Consider the following 21,844-nt stretch of genomic DNA (forward strand, 5'->3'; position numbering starts at 1 on the left):
GATCTGGCTGTGTTTCCACAGCCGAGCAGAGCCCCTCCAGCTTTAATTTTCTGACAAAGCAGCCAGGTGTGCCTTCTGACAGGACTAGCGGAGTAACTGAAAGGGTTCAGACGTTGTTTAAAGAATACTTCTTGACAGAAAGATCACATTGATTGCCTTGGAAAAGAATGATATGATGAGGAGGTGTCTCCCATGAGGGTCAGAGTCAGGCGTGTTCTACTGTCACAGGGACAGATAATCTGCGCTCTCAATGATGCATCTCTGACTGGTGGGGGTGAGGACTGAGCTAGCGCAAAATGCAGGTGACCACGGAGAACCAGCATGCTCAGTGATGAGAAAACTCAGGCCACTGCCCAGGTCTTATGCTTTGGTGACAATAGACGGGTTTCTAAGCAAATGCGTTTGAGCGTTACCTGCACACACAATCGTCAGCTGACTGCCTCATGCAGCCGTAAAGTGTCTTTCTGCCTTCACGACCCAGACGTTTCCTGGCAGAAGATCCCTCTGCCCCATCATGGCTGACCCTGCACCTCCACCACCACCACCTTCCCATGTCCAGGTTCTTTTGATGCCTTAAGGGCCAGCATCTGAGCTCCCTCTTCCATGGAAGCTGGGGGATGTCTGTAGGAACAAGTTATCATTGCCTCCTCTAATGTCCTCCAAATCTCTGCCCATGGCTCTTAGACGCACTTCTTACTCTCCAGTTATGGAAGTAGGTATCTCATTCCTCCTCATTTTAGTACAGTTAATTTGGGCACAGGATTTATGTTTAGCTCACCTTTGTATTCATTCCCCCACCGTGCTTAGCATGCTGCTGGGCACATACCAGCCATTCAATAAGTATCTCACTAAATAGCACCTGGTTTCTGTAGCCAGTTCCGCTGATAACAGAGTAACCCTAGCCTTGCTCATCACCTTCCGAGCTAAATCATGAATAATAAGACTTACTGGCCAGATGTCTGATTGAATTCTAATGCCGTTGTTGCTCAGATCACTTCGTGGAGATCTTTTCTTTAGCCTAAAATCAACCATGATGAGCTTCCAGCAGCAGGTGAGAAAAGATAAGCAGGCAACAGAAGAAGACAGAGTATCCCAAAGTCACTTTTTATTGCCATGGCTGGGAATTCAGAGTCCAACACTCTGTCATAGCCGAGCTGCCTCCAGTCTCTGGGATGTGGGGAGGGGAGCATGGAAGGAGGGGGAGTGAAGGCAACACACTCAAAAGCCAGAGGGGACCAGAGGAGGATGACACGGGTGTCGGGCCAGCGATCTCCGTGGGCCAGCATTACTTACTCGATTTCTTATCTATTTTATGGTTTTCCAAGGAGAGAGGGAGCTGTAGTCTCCTGCTTGCCCTTTAAGGTTTCCTCCCACCCACTCTTACCCCCATCTGAAGACTGGAGAATCTCCTATATAAGAGCTTTCAGAAAGCCCTAACCTGGATTAGGTGGGGCAGTTTGAGACTTCTAACAAATATTTATAGCACCTATCATGTGGCTGGACACTGCTTGTCACCAGTCCTGCCCACTCACATTTCAAGAGGCTCTACCAACAAGAAATTGCCAGTCCTGTTTCCAACCAAAGAATTGACTGACCCAGGAGTATTAAGTTGAAACCTGTCCTTCATGACCGATGCTGCCATTTCTTCTCCACTTAGACACAGGTTACGCCGGGACCATCTACATTGTGGACTACCTGGGGTGACACCCGTAGTCCCAATCTCTATAATAGATGCCCCTCCTGGGATTTCTGTGGAAAAGAAAAATCTATCTTTAAAATCATGAAATCAGTGCCTGGCCTCTGTATCTCTGGAGAATTTCCCACCAATTCATTCTGCCCCATTCAGGTACCTGACAACTCCTTAGACAAAGGTCACTGGAAAATGGTTTCCGTGGTTGTGTTGGGAACCTGCAATTTTATGGTCATTCCAGCCAAAATGCTGAGAGTTGATGGGTTCCTTTTCCTAGACGTGGCACATTTTCTGAAGGATGCCAGCATCAAAATCCAGGTATCCTCTGCTTTTCAAAAGTTCAGCTTATGCCAGTTAACTTTTACAAAAGACCTATATTAGTACCTGTTTTCACTAACCAAAAGAAACCTGAAGAGGATTTTCTCTTTTAGGGAGAAGGGTGAAAAGTGAAAATAGGGCTCAGTGTTTGTTTTGTGGTGAGACATTATAGAGGCAGCGTGTACCCCTGAGCGCGGAGGGTAGCCCGCCAAGCTCCTTCCCCAGGAACCACACTCAGCATCTTAGCATCAAGCCGCCATAGCTTCGAACTGTCTGTGAGCATCTGTGCTTTCCCGCGGCTTCTTTTGCCTACCCGTTAGCAAGATGTGTCCTAAGGCAACTGCTTCTTCACTTTACGCCATCTCGGTTTTCGAAAGATTTCATAGGAATGCTCTACTTTCGGATAGCGGGGGAAACCTTGACTGTAAAATCGTAGGGATGCATAATGGAGCAATTCAGTGTGAGGTTGACAGTAATGAAACTGGAACGCCCATCACGTTCGGCATGCGTTCTGGAAAGTTTCATTGTTGGAAGTGTGCTGTCTGTGCCTTCCCGGAAATAATCAGGTTGCCAGCCTGTGCGTGGCAGGCCATGGGGAAAGCAGCTCTTTCCTTACAGTTAGATAGCAAGGCGTGAAGTGCTCTCCGACATTTCCTCCACTCCTCTCTTCCTGGGTATTTTTCCCTGGAAAATGCTTTAATATCCAATTGATAAGGTTCCAAATGAAATTTACACATGAAAGAACAAAGAACTTCTCATAAAATGACACTAGAATCTTTTTTCCCCCCCAACACCCTTATGATACCTCTGAATGAACAGATTTGAAACGTATCGTGAATTTGGGGTTGGAAAGACGCCTAAAAGGTACCTCATCCAGCCCCTCCTCTGCTGTGGAAATCCCCCTCACAGTGGCCACACAAGCAGGGTGGGTCCATGGCTCCACCTTTGAGATTCTTCTCCTGACTGTGGGCTTGCTCACCCAACAGAACAGTCAGGTTTGGAAGTGAACTTAAGCTAATAAAACAGCTTTCAGTGCATGAGTCCTCTTTAGTGATAACCGCTGCTTGTTTTTCAAGTGCTCACTCTATGTGTCAGACACTGTGCTAAGAGCTAAAGTGCTTGACATGCACTAACTCATAACACTATTCACAACAACCTCAAAGGGAGATACTATTACTCCCACTTTATAGATAAAGATACTGAAGCTCAGTAAGGTGGCTGAAGTGCTTATCCAGTTTTTTCACAGACACCTCCGGTGACAGTGACAGGAACCACGCATCTCTTCTCTAAGCAGCTCCGACTCTCAGAAAGTGCTTTTTTATAAGGTGAGATGTGTCTCCCTGTAAATCAAGCAGTATGTATTTACTGAGTATTTGCTGAATTTCAGGCATGATGCCCCCATTTCAGATTCAAAGAAATAACGGGTTTTATTTATGTATTTATATTTACCTCATTTGAAGGACTATTGGGGGCAAATTAAAAGGAAACTTCTAATATACAACAATGGCAAAATACAAGAGGGACCAGAGAAAGTATAAGTAAAATTGAAAACTATCATGACCAAATTAAAGAATATACTATACAGAGTATATGGAACAAAAAAGATGATACCGATTCATTTCGTGTTTGACCTGGCCTTCCTGGCAGCCAAAACAAAAGAGGAGACACTCTGTCAATTCACAGTTCTTAATATCAAAATGATCATCAAACTGATCATCAAAATGGGATAGCTGTATTCCTGAAATTAAATAGTGAAAGAAATCTCATAGGGAACATTGAGAGGCTGACTTAGCTATAGTCTCAGCAGAATTCCTAAAAGATATGGATTAATCTGCTTAGTGTGGTAGTTTTTGCAGCATCTTTTTTTACAACCCAAGAGCAGAGCATTAAAATAAGTGTGTCAAACAGGGCAATACAGGTCACATATGTAGCCTGTGGCCTTCAGTCCATATTCCCACCCCACGTCCCAAAGCATAAAACATTGCCTCTGGCACAAAGGATCTTCATTATAGATCTCAGATATTGAAACATATAGACATGTCTGAGTCCCGGACTATAAATGTTGAGTAATAGAGAGCAGGAACTCTCCTGAGGTTCAGAGAGACAACCCATCACTGCGGGCTGAGCCTTAAAGGGGCCATTTCTAGCATGGGTTGGCATTTGGACTGAGCTGGACTGAACAAGCATTGGGAAGGAGATGGATGAAAGATGAGTCAGGCTGAATGTGGCTGGTTTGATTTATTCCTTTTACTTAAACTGTGTTGTGCCTCACTTTCATGTTTCTGTGGAGGATACTCACCCTTGGCTCCAACTGGAAAGTGAAACTGCAGGGCGTTCGTGGGCTGTGGCCGAGGAACCATCAGCAATCCCATTACCAATGCTTAGAGTGAGTCTCCTAAGGCAGATTTGGCTCCAAGCAGCAACCACAGCTCTGTTTTCATAAAGTAATTTCACTTATTTGCCCCAGTTAGTATTAATAAGCCCAGGGCTACATGCTTCTACTTATCAGAGCACAAAGATAATAGAATAATGGAATGTTCAAGCTGAAATAGACCTTGGAAATCATCTAGTTCAGCCTCCTCACTTGACCAATGAGGAAACAGTGGTGCAAGGAAGTGGAGGGCCAGGTTTCAGATTTACAGACTGGCTAGAACCCAGTTTCTCTGACCACTAGCCCTGTACATGGTTCATCAGGTCTGTCTGACATCTTCCTACCTCATCTCTGAGAACTAGAGTGTGGTGGAAAGAGCACTGGACCACGCAGTGGGAAAACTACGATTGAAACATACCTTCATTCATTGTATCTTGAGTTTCTCTAGCCTCTTAATTTCTCCCCACAACAGCAAGCTCATTGTGAAAGTGGATGCCTGATACCGTTCCCAAAGGAAGAGATGCAATAAGGCCAAGTGTCCACAGTACTGGTAGCATAGCATCATGGCCCTTCTTTTTTACATTTATTTTATTGAAGTATAGTTGATTTACAATGTTGTGTTAATTTCTGCTGTAGAGCAAAGGGATTCAATTATACATATATATATTTTTTTTTCTTTTTCATATTATTTTCTGTTATGGTTTATCATAGGATACTGAATATAGTTTCCCATGCTGTACAGTAGGACCTTGTTGTTTATCCATTTTATATACAATGGTTTGCATTGCTAATCCCAAACTACCACTCCTTCCCTCCCCCCACTCCTCCCCCACCCCCACCCACCCTAGACAACCACAAGTCAGTTCTCTATGTCTGTGAGTCTGTTTCTGTTTCGTAAATAAGTTCATTTGTGTTATACTTTAGATTCTGCTTATAAGTGATATCATATGGTATTTGTTGTTCTCTTTCTAACTTACTTCACTTCGTACCATGGTCCTTTTGAATCAGCCCAAACTTGGGGCAAACCCAGTGCTGGCGGTACTTAGTGGTCTGTGACTTTGAACACATATTCTAGCCTTGGTCACCCTAAGCTTCACTGGACTGTTCCGATTACTGAGTGAGTAAATATATACAAAGCACAAGTACAGGGCCTAGCACTGAGATGCTCTTATTGTGCTCCTGCTTCCTTCCTTCCTGACAGATCACATGTAGGTCCATGTGTATCTCTGAGGCACATGAATCATCCAGAACTCCATAGTCAGAATGTAGAGTGATCTGATGTTCCTAAGTTACTACCTCTTTCCACTAAGTCAGCCTGCGAGTCTCATTTCCATTTCTCTTCAACTATCCAAACATCCATTTTCACCTACACGGAACCTTCTACTGGCCCAGGGACAAATAAATCACATTTTGAGTGGTCCCAGGACAATTCAGCTTTACAGAAAAAGAAAGGATGGCAATATGAAGGACATTTGCTGTGTTGGGCTGTCACCAGGTCCCCATCGGAACCATGAAAAATTATGGCCAGTAAAATAACATTTTTCAAAATGTGACACTACCCTTCAATTTATCTGGGGCAATAAATGGATTTTGAAGAGACTGTTTGAGGCAAATTCATTCTTCAGGCACTCAACAAAATATCAAAAATGAGTTGCATTATTAATTTATAGTAGCATCATTTGTTTTCTCTCAATAGTCACCTTTACAAACTCTGGTGTAAATTTTCTCTTCCTTTTAAAACATCTCAAAATATTTGCACATGCACTGCCCCCAGCATGCCACCCAATCGTCTTCACCTCCTCCTACAAATATAAAAATGATTCCGATTGGTTGGCATGCAGAATCTTCTAGCCATCCTTTTGCGATAATAAGAACAAAAGCAGGTCATGTTGATTGAGAATGACTGTCTGCCAGATAGCCTTGTAAACAAGTTTAACTATAATATTTAATCTTCGCAACAATCCTGTGACGTAGGTGCCATTCTTTTTTTAAAATAAATTTATTTATTTATTTTATTTTTGGCTGTGTTGGGTCTTTGTTGCTGTGCGCGGCTTTCTCTGGTTGCGGCGAGCGGGGGCTACTCTTCCTTGCGGTGCACGGGCTTCTTGTTGCAGTGGGTTCTCTCGTTGCGGAGCACGGGCTCTAGGTGCGCGGGCTTCAGTAGCTGTGGCTCGCGGGCTCTAGAGTGCAAGTTCAGTCAGTAGTTGTGGTGCACGGGCTTAGTTGCTCCGCGGCATGTGGGATCTTCCCAGACCAGGGCTCAAACCCGTGTTTCCTGCATTGGCAGGCGGATTCTTAACCATTGCGCCACCAGGGAAGCCCTTGTAGGTGCCATTCTTATGTCACTTTTACGTATTAGGAAACTAAGGCAGAGGATCCTTTCCTAAAGCAAAAAAATAAACAGACATCATCCCCATCTATGAGGTCTCATGATACAGGTTTCCTAGACCAGATTTGCTTAAATCAGAATATGTTTGAGTGCTATTTCTTTTATTTAACTCAAAATGTAATTATCAACTTTAACTGTTTCCAAGTCTAAATAGTGAAGAGCAGAGAAAAATTAAGTGAAGTACCTATTGAGTTAAGACCAACACAACAATGTCTTTGGAAGGGAATTCTCTCTCTTTTTTTAAAAATGAATTATACCATTGGGTTATTTGCCTATGTTTTAGTATTAAGATGACCTTACTGTGACATATACAAGTGTTTTGATTGTTTTGCTCCTGGAGAGTCAGGACTCCTGGGTGCCAGCCCTGGTTCTGTCACTGTCTGTGCCATATCAGGTAGGTCACTTCATCTTTCAGAAAACTGAATCTCAGTTTTCTCAATTGTGAAAGATTAACCCTACGATCCCAACATTCCCAGAGGTTTATAATGACCACAGGGTAGATCCAAGCAGCAGTTTACAAACTCATCATGAAGATGATGAGGAGAAAACTACCCATCTTTAATGCACAGTCATCAACCTTCAAAACTCAGCGTTGCATTTCGACCTGTCTGAAGGGAGAAGAGTATAATTGGACTGCAGAGAGGAAAAAGCCTGTATGAAAGCTTAATAATAATAATAACCAAAAAAAAAAAAAAAAAGGCAGTCTTGAGGCATCACGACACTAAAAGCTCATTAAGATCTCTGTCCCAGCTATTACACTCCTAATTGAACAGTTACCCAAATAGATGTACAATCCAATCATGACTCAAATTAAGGCTTCAACCTCAGAATCTAGTAAAAACTCGTACAGTTCCTGCTCCCCCTTTAAAAAGCTGTTCTGGGCAAGCTTTGGGAAGAGAAACTGTCCTATTGTGACTTCACTAAAGTAACATGAAAACTCATACAAGTCGCTCTTTTTGTTTCTTTTCCTACTGCAAAACACACCTCTCACTGTCTACTTCATTCCTTTCAGTGCCTTTTGTTTCTTTGGTGGAAGAGGATGCAGTTTGCCCACTCCAGTGGTGCCTGCCATTATCGCGTTCAGCATTTTTCTACAGTGCCCTCTTCCAGCAGTGCCTTGGTCTGCAAGACTGGGGGTCTGAGAGAGTCCTGTCTTGCCCTCTGAAGCAAAGCTCTCTCCCTATTGGATAATTGGTTTCTTGCCTATCTATTGGTTTTGCTTTCTCTTGCGGGGTTGTCCTTGCCAATATACACATCTCAGCTAAGAATTTTAACAGGTAAACAGTTTTGAGTTTCTCTCTACTTTTCCCTCTTCCCTCTTGTCCTGACCTTTACAGGGAAGAGGGATGCCAGGACCCATAGGAGGGAACCTTGGGAGGAGTAAAAATCAAGGGATGCCTTTGAATAAGGGAGAGTCTACAGACTTAGAAAATCCTCAAAGAGGTTTAAGATTTGTACATAGAAGATATTCACAAAATGCTCATTTCCTGTCTCTCTGGGCTGGTCACCTTCGATGTTAATGGAAGTTGGAGTAGTCATCAGCTGGACGCAAGATGAAATCTAGAGTGACAATAATTTAGTTGACCACCTCCATGAATTGTTTCCCTTCCTTCCTAAAACTAAGGGATGGTTTTGAGGTCAGCTTCGTATACCTGTTGAGGAGAGCCCAGAGACCTAGAATTCCTTTAGATCCTTCTGTCCTCTTCAGTCTGAGCAGTGTGGCCTTCTGCACACTTTCCTTGATCTAAGGGCCACTTAGATCAAGGAAAGTCTAATACACCAGGATACTTACTGTCAAATTACGTAAAGAGGAAGGCAGTTTAGAGAGATGCTTCATTCCTTGGAATTTCAAAAAAAGGATTTCTAACACTTTTAAAGTGAGGAATAGCTGCCTTTTGCTTGCCTCCCAACTCCCAGCACGGAATAAGACAGTTCACATGTCAACCCTGCACATACTAGCCATGTCACATTATAGCAAGCCACCAACTACCCAGGGTGACTCTGAGGGCCCGATGAGTAAACACTTAGGAAAGTGCTCTTAACTAGAAAGGTGGCTTACCAGTGTAGGTGGTTGAGTCTACAAGCGTACCCAGCTCCTCTACTGGGAATTGATTTACAGAAATTAAGAGGGAAGCACATTTTTCTGAGCTGTGTGATTGGCATTATTAAACTACCTCTGTTATAGATGGTTGACCTCTTTATCAACTCTGATATGCATGTGATTTCCTCACGAATTTTCAGTTCCAGTAAGGACATAGCAGTGGAATGGTGTCCTTGGGATCTGGTTTTATTGTTGGCATCCTCAGTTGCAACCAACAGGTCTTTTTTCAGGGACTGAAGCTGGAGCATAATTGTTAAGGATATCGCTGAGGACCATGTGTTCATCATGTGCCCAGTAAATATACATTGAATTAATAGCTTTGATATCTGCACCAGATATTTTAGAATTTTGTACTTCGATAATACTTAGTAGTACGTCACAGTTTGGGGAATTGAGCAGATAAAGCTGAAGACTCTGGCTTTACTTTTTGGATTTCAACAATATCTCCACATCTCGTAGGGCCATAGCTGTGGGTTGCTGTGTCTTGAACCGTAGATGGGCTGTCGTCTTCTGGGGCAGAAGGCACTGCTTAGGTTGTTGCTTCCTTAACATTCTGGCAAACACTTCCACTATTTTTAAGGCACAGTATAGTTCATGCCTATTTGTGCTGGACTTCGGGTCGAATGGCCTCTATTTACCTCTGGATGGTTTGACTGAAAGCCTTTATTATTGAAACCTTGAGGTTTGGCACATTCTCAAAGGTGTCAAGTTTCTCTTGCGACTTTTGACCTTTGATGCTACAACTAGATTTTCCATTGATGAGCAAATGATGCGTCTGCTGTTAGAGAAATGACTATACTCTCTTGGATTGGGTTATATGGCAAACTCTAACCGGTGATCAGCACATTTAGAATGGTTTGAGAACACAGATTTGGTTTCAGTCCCCAGCTAAAGGTTTGGATGATAATCTGAATTGGACTCGTCAGATCTCGATCTGGACCATTGAATTTGCAACACAAAGCTCAAAACCTCGAGAGGGAAGACTCTTGACATTTCTGTTCATGCCAGCTTCCCATCAGGAAGTTCAGCGAAATGTCCTCAGGCCTTTTGGCACATCTGGTTCTGTTCCAGGTCCAGGTTGTGGTTTCTTTGAAAGTAGTAGGTGTAGGTGGTAGGTACCTGGTACATGGAAACTGGCCACCAAATTGCAGAGTTAATGTTTCGGAACCACTGCAGGCCTGGGAGAGAGGGCTAAAGGATTTGCATTCCCTTAACCCTTTGTTGTATCCTCTTGGAAGAGAGAGAACTTCATCAGGAATGATTGGTTGCTTCAGGTGAATTACAGAAACACTGATCAAATGTTCCCCACCCCATCCCGTACAGTGTCTTAAACTTGAACGTGGCTGCGTATTACCTGGGTATCTTGCGAAATGGAAGATTCACATTTAGTAGGTCTGGGCGGAGCCTGAGATGACACGTCTCACAAGCTCCAGGTAATGTTGATTCTGCTGGACCATAAACTGTGAATATTTTTGAGAAGCAAAGCCCCATTTTCAAAGCACTGTGCCAAGTGTAGGGAATACAAATGTGAATAGAAGCGGAAGAGAAGGCTGTTACCTTTAGGCAACCACCTGGTGGCCGGGAGACAGCCAGGTAAATGGTATTCGTTACACAAGTACTCAGGGCAGAGACTGAGCTGAATGGAGCCCAGTGGGCTCTGAACTGGGCCTTAGAGGTGAATAGGAGGAGACCAGGTAGGGAAGCCAGAAAAGAATATCTTAGGCAGAAATAAGAACCTGGGCAAGAAGAGAAATCAAATACAAGCTTGTCGTCTTTCTGCAGAGGAGACCTCTAAAATAGTGCCCAGCTCATTCCCAGGCCTGGGCGGGGGGTGAGAGGGGGGATGAAGCCTATGAAAGCACAGAACCTTCCTGTGGCAAGTAGACAGTCGCTCACATCCAAGGGCACCAGGCCGTCCTTCTGCTGTGCAATATAATTAGAGCATTTGAGGCATGCAATCGAGAGAAGCACCAAGCGGAGGGGATTGTGAGCCAGCCGAAGCTGTGAAAAAGTCCAGCAATCCCATTCTCAGCACTATTTGCAACCTTGCTGTTATTTCTTGTGGATTGACCAAACGGATGTTTTGCTTTATGCTTTTTTTTTTTTTGGTGTATTTTCTTCCTCCTTTCCTCCCTCCTCCCACCCCCGCTTCCTCCCCTCCCCCCACCCCGCCCGCTTCCTCCCTTTCTCCCTCCCTCCTCCCTTCCTTATCTGAAAACTCAGAGTGAAACTCAGGCAGAGTGCACCATTTCCCCAGGGTTTTTCCTCTCCATCCTGCTGCCCACCTCTGCTTCACTCCAATCCCACCATCCCCTGGAATTCCACCCAGAAATGAGAACAGTTTACATTGCACATACTTGCAGGTCTCTTCTCACATTTGAGCTCCACACCGTCCCATCAAACTCTGATCTGATAGGGGGAGTCCAAGCATTGCAATCCAACAGGTACTCAAAAAAATCTCACGTGGTCTTTCTCTTTTACTGCGTATATCTGGCCTTGCCTGCCCACTAACCAGTAGGGTGGCCCAGAACATACCTTGCCATACTGTAGCAGCAACAATTTGCTTAGAAACTTACACAGCTCTCATTTTGAAGCCTTGCACTGGCAAGTAATTAGGGCAGGAACCAGCATTCTTATCCGCATTTAACAGGTGGAAAAACTGAGGCCCAGGAAGCCACAGCTCCTAAGTGGTGGTCCAAGGATATGAATACAGTGTTCTGACCTCCTGTCATACACGATCCGGCCCTGCAGTAATCTTTAGTCCACCCTCACAACAATCCAGGTTTCAAAGAGGCTGAGAGAGGCTAAAGAACTTCCTGAGGTCAGTGAATTCCAAACTTAGGATGCAAACCCCACACTTTCTGATCTCAGAGTCCCCACTCTTACCCTGAGGCCATAGAGCTTCTTATATCATTCTGCAGTCCATTGCAGTCCATTCCGCCTTCACTACACTTCTCTCTGTGAAATGGAGATGCTGTCTGTGATCTGTAAGACCTCTTCCCAGCTGTAAAAGGCTGTGATCATGTCATTTCGGCTTGGAAACCAGAGTTCTTCGCTGCCAGCTTCTATTCAGTGCTAATCATGTTGCTTAATTATGTTTAACTCGGAGTGTGTTTCACCGCAGCTGTCAACACACTTCAGTTTGTCGCGCTGATGAAGTCGATAGCTGCATGATAGCACCTGTGTGCCATTTTGCAGGGTGTATTCGGCAGCCAGGCAGACCTTCTCCTTGGCTACATGCTACCATGTTCTGTCTTGATGCCAGCTTAGTTCCTCTGTTTACACTGGACAGAAACGGGCATACCTTCAGCTACAAATACCCAGAAAGCAACATCGGTAACTTTTGGCCGAGTGAAAACCACTGGTTGTATTCCAGACTCTGGCAGGTTGTGTCGATGGGGTGCTCAAGGTGAAGAGAGCAAAGACTCATATATGACACATTACTTCCATGTTGAGGGCACAAGCAAAGAGAATTTCAGTCTCGGGCTTCTCCATGGTAAGTCCAACTCCTGGGTTGCTCCCCCTGTGATTGAAATCTCTGCCCATTGTTTCCCTTCAAGCTTCAGGGGGGTGCCACCTTATCTAGAAAGCTCTCCCCCAGCACGTTCTGTCTGTGCTCACGCTTCGCCTGTATGTCCCTGAATTTCCATGAATCATAGCCCTTGCCCCACTGTAATGAAAATGTCTTTCATTATTTTTCTGGCTGAGGGCAGCAGCCATATGTCATTTACCCCTGGATGTATTCCCACTAAATGTTTGTTGAATGAAGAGTGAATGAATGAATGAATGAAGCCATCACTTTCTTAGTGTTCAGATTAGGAATAAGAGTTTCCTTTGTCTTTCTGATGTTCTTCCATTATTCCTCCTCTTTCCTCTTCTGGCACATTTGCTCAAAGTTTATCCAATCATTTGATCTCTGCTCTGAGCCTTCTTCCAAGCTCCTCTACAGACAGAATAGCATCCCTTTTCCCTCTTGTTTTCTTACCCTGTACACTCCTCTGATGGGCCAGGCTCTCTGTCCTCCACCTCTGAAATGATACCTCAAACTTTGCCAATTCGCTGTGTTCTGTGGCCAGAAAAGGGACAGCACTTTCTCTGTTACCCTATTTGAAATAAACATGCAATTTCCAGGACTAGTCTGTCTTCACACTTTACAGGATACTCTGTTCTTTCCCCTCAATCCAGACACAATGTAAAATTCTATACATATGTATTTTCCAAGTTGTAAAATTACCAATTCATTTGCCTCACTGACTTTTCCAAAATCTGTCTTTTTCAATTAATATTTAGGTATTATCTAGGGACCTTTCTGGTTGTAAAACAAAAATTTTAAAGTCAGTAACTCTGCAGATCAGGGATGGCTCTCCATTCAGGGGATCTGCTACCAGACCTTCTACCTTAATAGGTGACTTGTTGGTCGAAGGGAGACTTGGTCAGTGTGAATACATAGGGTGTTATTGCCAGGGAGAGAGTTGGGAGGGAAATAAGATATTGAGTAGTGAGAGGCCTCTGGGGGGGGGGGGGTCTTCCTCCTTAATATACAAAACCTACCATGTCACTTAATTGTGGCCTCAAGGGTGCCAGGAAGGGAGTCTTACCCGAGCTTTTCTCATCATCTCCCATAATTTACTTCTCCACCTGACGGGTTTCCTGGGTTGGTGGTGATGACCTTCAGACCTTTTAAGGGCTGTGGTTGGTGAGGAGGAATCATGCAGCCATATTTACCTTCAGTGGGTTTAAGGATCTCTTGATATTGCTAAAAGTTTAAGATTCCCAGGCCCTTCATCAGGATTCCTGATTCAATATGCATGGAATCAGCCCAGAAATCTGCATTTTAGTTATTTGCAGTTCAGATTTAATACAGGAAGAAGTTTTTTTAATAACCAAACCTTGCAGAAGAATGAGCGATAAAATGTAAGACACCACACGTTTGTTCTCCAAAACTGGAATTACAGTCTACCTGCATGACGGGAGAACCATGGCAGCGTAAACTCAAACGTAACTCTGAAATTCAAAAAAAAAAAAAAAAACCCAAACATAACTCTGCATCAATTTCTGCTGGTGCCCTCCTTCATAATTATATCACTAAATCTGACCAGTTCCACCGGGTGGAATTCTACCGCGCTGATTCTTAACTTTTAGGGGACAGGTTAGAGCAGAGTGGCAAAGACCCGTTGGAAAATCTGGTGAAGGCACAAACATCTTATGCCCTAAGTATGGATTCCTTTGGCAAGGGGGATGGGAAAGATAAGGAATCCATATATGTCAAGTGAAAAAATCTTGCCCCTGACGAGCATTGCTTCTCTCCTCAGTACGGTTCCCTGGCTATAGACAGAAGAAGCGCCGAGGAATGAATCAGAAGTTATGCAGGCGCGTAGACAGTCTGTCACGTGGTTTCCACGTTACCATAAAAGTCGATTGTAAATTTTCGCAGCCCTGCTAGGCTGTGTTTCTCTCACTCTCGTTTGCACCATGAAAGGCTGGGAGACATCTCATTCCTTTGATAGCCAGTGCTCCAGGAAACTTGAAAGAACAGATTTCTCCCATGTCTTACCAATGAGTTACATGCAGGCTAATAAAGCAGCTAGTGCCAGCAGCATCGTCAGTGTGGTCAGTCACACAGACGAATGTGATCTTAAGCTCTGCCCCAGATCCTGAGCCCGAGTCAGCTACTTTTGGATTACTATGCTATGCTCAAAACTTCTACAAGCGTCTTTTCCAGATGTATTTACCGGGGTCAAGTTCAGAACTTTAGAAAGAAAATCCTGGTTGCTATGGGTGATTCTCTATGTTTGGGAGTGTCACTGATACTACAATTGATTTCCTTCAGGTAAGAAAGGGGACAAATACTTTAAACTACCAAACTATCGTTCCTGCTTTATTCTCTATACTTTGCAGGTTTAAACATCAGATTCTTCATTACTGGATGAGTTGCAAAATGCCAAATACCTTTAGATAGACCACACTTGGAGGGACCAGTTTTACTGTGTTTGTTATTTGTGTGTTTCTGTTGCTAGGAAGCTTAGCCGAAGGGCTTCAGGTTGCTAATTTTGTTTCTGATACCCACCCACCGAAGGCCACATTCAGCCATACATCATATATGTGCTATGTGCCTTGGTTTACTTTTCTTCTTGTGTTTTATGTATCATCCCATCTAAATAGTTGTGTGTGTAGCATTTCCTAGATAGCATTTAGTCATCAACAGCAGAAAATCCTCTCTCCTAGGAATGTCTAATATAGAAAAGCAGCCTTACCTCAGTGTGTACAGGGATTACCTCAGAGTGGGCATTATCACTAGCTAATAATAATAATTATTATGATTTGTATTTGTATCGTACCTGATCATTTATAAAGTACGCTTCCATCACTTAATCTTCACTAGGACCTTAAGCTGTAGATATTCAGCCCATTACAACTTTCCAGATAAACACTGTATTCACAGTACAGGAATGATAAAAGATGATATAAATTGCCCATCACATGTGGACTGTAACTGAGGTTTGAATGTTGGTCTATCTGACTCCAGGTCCAGTGTCCTTCCAGTTCATCTACGTTTAAATTCCTGAAATTTTTGCAGTGACATAGGGGTACTGTTGCCCGTGCTGGGCCACAGTGATTGCACTCTTCCTAGAACCACGTGGTAAACGCCCTGCATTATTGTATCAAGACCTGTCCAACTATACAGTGAGCCCGTTTCCACAACAAGGTGGTGTCACAAGATGTTTTAATCGCTGCTTTCTCCTTCTTCTTCGGTGTCTTCTTGTTGACAATAGTATAGCCATTTGCTGCACTACCCACTTAAGTCCGAAGCCTTGTAGTCTTTTGTAGAATGTGGAAGCTTCTCGTTTTATGCCTTGTGACGCTGCTTCATGGAGCCGACAAGAGAGATGGTGGAAAAGGTTACAGTCACTCCATTTCTCTATTATCGTCTTCTCCTCAGAGCTTATCACTAATTTCGGTGTCAGAGCCATAGTCATTCTGAGTCCTCATGAAAGCTAACATACTCCCCAGAAATGCAGACAGCCCCCCTGACCTTTGCGGCTGGAGATAATGGCCAAGGCAGAGGCTCAGTGACCTTTAGGCCACGTGTGGGTGGCAGCACTTTCTTTTCTGTGACATTCGTGTTGCTTTTTCCTCTGTCTGTGTTTTTAATTGGAAGCATGTACAGCATGAATCTTCATGGTTCCCTCCACACACACCCTGAACTCTGAGAGATTGAGTGTATCTGATTCCCTTCATAAAGCAATGCTCTTGATGCTAAGCTGGGGGCATTACTAATTGCCACCGTTAGAGACACAAAAGATATTATGGGTGACCTTTCAGGGGGAAATGCTGTTTGCAGAACAGGACCTTTGTGCCACCTGGCCCAGCCCATGTTTCTTTCTCATGTTCATTTTACCCTCATGATCCCATGAGATAAATCTGGCACTTGGAGTTTTTTTTTCCAATCGGCGTATTTCGTTGCCCCAGAACTCTTATTATTCAAGGGGAACCACAGTCACTTAAGCCTCTTCCTCAAGTTCCATCTCAGGTGTTTTGTTTGTTTGTTTGTTTTTAACATCTTTATTGGAGTGTAATTGCTTTACAATGGTGTGTTAGTTTCTGCTTTATAACAAAGTGAATCAGTTATACATATACATATGTTCCCATATCTCTTCCCTCTTGCGTCTCTCTCCCTCCCACCCTCCCTATCCCACCCCTCTAGGTGGTCACAGAGCACCGAGCTGATCTCCCTGTGCTATGCAGCTGCTTCCCACTAGCTAGCTATTTTACATTTGGTAGTGTATATATGTCCATGCCACTCTCTCACTTTGTCCCAGCTTACCCTTCCCCCTCCCTGTGTCCTCAGGTCCATTCTCTACATCTGCATCTTTATTCCTGTCCTGCCCCTAGGCTCTTCAGAACCATCTTTTTTTTTTTTTTTTTTTTTTTTTAGATTCCATATATATATGTTAGCATACGGTATTTGTTTTTCTCTTTCTGACATACTTCACTCTGTATGACAGACTCTCGGTCCATCCACCTCACTACAAATAACTCAATTTCGTTATTTTTTTTTTTTTTTTGAATTTTTGAATTTTATTTTATTTATTTTTTTAAAGAGCAGGTTCTTATTAGTCACCCATTTTATACACATCAGTATATACGTGTCAATCCCAACCTTCCAATTCATCACACCACCACCTCACCCCCTGATGCTTTCCCCCCTTGGTGTCCATACGTTTGTTCTCTACATCTGTGTCTTAATTTCTACCCTGGAAACCAGTTCATCTGTACCATTTTTCTAGGTTCCACATATATGCATTAATATACGATATTTGTTTTTCTCTTTCTGCCTTACTTCACTCCGTATGTCTCTAGATCCATCCATGTCTCTACAAATGACCCAATTTCGTTCCTTTTTATAGCTGAGTAATATTCCATTTTATATATGTGCCACATCTTATTTATCCATTTGTCTGTTGATGGGCATTTAGGTTGCTTCCATGACCTGGCTGTTGTAAATAGTGCTGCCCTGAACATTGGGGTGCATGTGTCTTTTTGAATTATGGTTTTCTCAGGGTATATGCCCAGTAGTGGGATTGCTGGGTCATATGGTAATTCTATTTTTAGTTTTTTAAGGAACCTCCATACGGTTCTCTCTAGTGGTTGTATCAATTTACATTCCCACCAACAGTGCAAGAGGGTTTCCTTTTCTCAGGTTTGTGTCCTCCGAGAAGCTGTTTGCTACAGGCTCATCCAGCACCTTCGTTCCCCCTCCGGGCTACAGACAGCTTAGCCCACACCAAAGAGCTTGTCATCTATTTCATTCTTTATTAGTTACTGACTCTGTCCTGTTCCCAGATGACTTTCTGCATGTTCATCTTGTTTTCTGAGATAGATTTTTTTTACTACTTGTCAAAGAGAATTTGGCCATCAGAGTTTCCTAAGCACCTACTGTGGGCTGGCCCTGTGTCAGGTGCTTTATACATGGTTTCTTCAAATCCTCACAACACACCTGGGAGTTGGGTGTTGCTGTCTGCATTTTATAAATGAGCGACTGGAACTTATGCACAGTATACACGTTATAAACCTGTCAGGGGTCGCAGACAGCTAGTAAGCAGGGGAGCCATGCTGCCGGGCTGCTCCATGCATCAAACCCTGGACCCCAGGTGGGGATGGGCCGGGGAGGCTCAAAGCTTTACAGTGATAGTCTCCTGGAGGCCCCCAAACATGGGTTACCTTGCCCGTGTATCACGCACTCCCCGGTGCTGGGCCCATGGCGGGTGTTCTGTAAGAACATCTAGGATGGGGTTCTTAAAGGTGACACTGTTATGGCTGAATCACGTAGGGACAGGCTCCCCACTGAGGTTCAAGTAGCTGGGGCAGGGGTCCATAGAGACTGAAATCAGAAAAATGCCACAATGATGTTGATCTTTCAACAGTTCACTCAGCAAATACAGTGTTGGCACATGCTGGACCCTGGGGAGACCTCATGGGAAATGTGGTAGAGCCCTGGCCCTCAGGGGGAGGAGACATTATCAGAAACCACTTCCCCCTTCTTCAGAACCGTCCAGTGATGCAGAAGAAAAGTTCTCGAACTTCTATCTGGTTGGCACAGTGATCTTGTTGACAAAGGTTGAAGAGAGGAAAACTGTTGTGAGGAAGAAAAATCGCACACACAGAGCCTTCAACCAAAGTCACTGAATTGTCCTCAATAAAGGAAAGCTTGCAGAATACCAAGATTTACTTCCTCCCCCTATTTGACATTGCTTTTTATCTTCAGAAAACTCTGAGTATGTGTGATTTGGACAGCCGAGACCTAGAACACCCCAATAAATACCCAAGTACCTCAAAACTACCACCCCCCCCCCTGAGCCCGGCTCCAGGCACGAGGCTGCCAACCCTCCCAGCCACTCACATGCATGCCCAGGGCCCCGGGTGCATCAGGAATCGAGCAATCCTGCCTTCTTCCTCGGGGGCAAGAGGAACGCTGTTTCCCAGGTGGCAGGATTGACGCTTAAAATTGTCAAAGGGGATGACAAGGTGCCAACGTCTTAGAAGAACACTGCGCTTTTATGTTCTGCCGACTTTTGAAATCCAGCTCCCGCTCATAAATCATCATGTAACCATGTCAGGGATTATGTATGGTTTTTATATTTATATAAAAATGTGTGCACTGTTCTTGCTGATGATTCAAGCAGTGTGACTGGCGGGCAGGCTTGGTCCACCTCGCAGAGCACGGAACAAGAGACCTGACAACAGCAATATGTTACTTCTTTTGTTTGTACCACGTCTTCACACCACTCACTGGGCAACAGCCTGAATGAAGTGTGCTCCCGTGCTTTGTGTGAGGGAGAAAGAGTGAAAATAATGGCCATTCAGGCAAAAGAAGGCTTTTTAGTGCTTTTCAGAAAGCAGTCTTGTTTTCATTGTTGCCCCTGTGTTCACATAATGGCCTCATCCTTGTCCTTCATTGAAACACACCCAAAGCAAGGAAAACACCTCCCCAGTACACAGCAAATGCGTGCTCTTAAAGTGATCAACAAGGAAGGCGTGGGCCTGTGAGGGCTGTCAGACTTGGTGTGTCGAGGGGTGTGAGGAGAGGGCTTCCTTCTCAGAGCAAAGGCAGTGGATGGGTGGCTCTGGATGGCAGGACCTGGAGAAACAGAAATACGTGATTTTTACCATTATCACCATCATTGTGCATACTGACCGGCCACTTACTATGCCCCAGGCATGGTGCTGCGTGTATTTTTATGCATCTTGTAATCCTCACGTAACTGTCTGAGAAAGATACTATTATTCCCATTTTCCATATGAGGACCCTAAAGCCTAGAGAGATCAAGACACCTCCCTACTGTCACTTATTTGGGAAGTGGCAGAGTCAGGATTTGAATCCAGGTACCATCTGACCCTATACACCAACCTCTTAAATACCCTCCCTGGGATCCTCAGAACCAAATCTCCCAGCCTTAACAGATTGCAGGGGATGATGCCTGGATGAGGATGGAGATTTTAGGAAGGGTTACTTTGAGAACCTTGGGTGGATTGTCCCAAGTTCACTTGACAGCTCATGTTTAGGCTAGGACTGCGGAAAGCTGCATGCATGTTATATTGATATCAATCGAACAAATGTACAAGAGGCAGAATGAGTGAGGGCATCAGCCCTGTTCGGGTCTGGGTGTCCTATACCCAGGTCAGCGAACACAGACAGTTCACTGCTCGTCCCTCACCGTTGGTTGCCGGAGATCTTAGCTCTACCCTATCTCATTAAATTAGTGCTGGGCTGGAGTATCATCCCAGTCCTCCTGGCAATAAGATTCTCTGCTCCGGCATCTCTCCAGGCAGCCCTCTTCTGGGAGAGTTCTGTTAGTTGCTTTTTTCTGTTTGTCTCAAGGACAGGAAACCCACTGGAACCACAAGGACCATTGACCCCACTTTGCCAGCCCTGAAGAGATTCTTGCCTTTGTGTGCAGCAGGCCTCCTGTCCCCTCCTGAGGCCAGCCCCAGCCCACCAACACTTTTACATCCAGTTGAAATCCCGCCTCTAAACAAGACCCTGCTTGTGTACAGCTCTTCCCAGTGCCACGTTCAGAAACATTATAATGGTAGCTTGAAATCAGTCGTTGTAGGGGTATTTACACCACAGAAATTGGCAAGCGCTACAGATTAGGCCTCTGTTGTCATTATTGTTGTTTTGAGAGCTGGTTTGCCAACACACCACTTTTTATACCTAATGCCCCACCAGTCATTTGATCCCATCCTTTCAGCACACCCGCCAGTCATTGTTTTATCATGTGCATGTCTCTCTACAGAGACTGTAGGAGGAATAGGATTAGTGGATTCTTTGTATCTCTGCAGCACCATCATGGTACCCTGTCAGTAGTAAGCACGCTCCAGTTATCTATCAGTGTTCTTCATTTCATCTACTTGGGTGTAATTTTTCTCTAAAAATGTTCAGATGTTATTCATTTGGTTGAAAGTAAATCCTTTTTAAAATTTGTTTATTTATTTATTGGTAGCATCGGGTCTTAGTTGCAGCACACAGGATCTTTCATTGCGGCACGTGGGCTCTTCGTTGCGGCATGCAGGCTTCTCTCTAGTTGTGGTGCACAGGCTCCAGAGCACGTGGGGTCATAAGCTGCGGCACCCCAGCTCTCTAGTTGTGGCACACAGGCTCCAGAATGCGTGGGCTCTTTAGTTGTGGCGCGAGGGCTCTCTAGTTGCAGCACGTGGGCTTAGTTGCCCCTCGGCATGTGGGATCTTAGTTCCCCGACCAGGAATCAAACTGGTGTCCCCTGCATTGCAAGACGGATTCTTAACCACCGGACCACCAGGGAAGTCCCAAAAGTAAATCATTCCCATAGCCAGTTGTCTGTCATTCTTTTATTCATTCATTCATCAACCATTTATTCATGCCAAGGAGCATCGACTATGTGTCAGGCACTAGTTCACAGGGCAGAGTCTGATAGCAGTAAATGATATGGAAAAAATAACCTAGAAGAATGAAATAGAGGAGCTGGGGGCTGGGTGCTACATCGTCTCAGATGAGGATGTGTATTAGTTTCCTATTGCTACTGTAACAAATTACCACAATTATTTTGGCTTAAGGCAATAGAAATTTATTGTCTTATAATTTTGGAGGTCAGAAGTCTAAAATGGGTTGGCAGGTCTGTGTTCCTTTTGGAGGTTCTAGGGAGGAATCCATTTCTGACCTTTTCCATCTTCTGGAGGTTGCCTGCATTCCTTGGCACTAGGCCCTGCATCTTTCTGACCTCTGCTTGTGTCATCACATCGCCTTCTCTGACTCTGACTCTCTTGGCTCCTTTTTTTCCTCATAAGAACCCCTCTGATGACTTTGGGTCTGCTGAGATAATCCAGGATAATATTCTCATCTCAAAATCCTTAACTTCATCATATCTGGAAATTCTCTTTTGCCTTGTAAGATAAAAACAGATTCCAGGGAGTAGGACGTGGACCTCTTTGTAGGGA

The sequence above is a fragment of the Delphinus delphis genome, chromosome 2 (assembly GCF_949987515.2).
Source record: "Delphinus delphis chromosome 2, mDelDel1.2, whole genome shotgun sequence".
NCBI classification, from domain to species: Eukaryota; Metazoa; Chordata; class Mammalia; order Artiodactyla; family Delphinidae; genus Delphinus; species Delphinus delphis.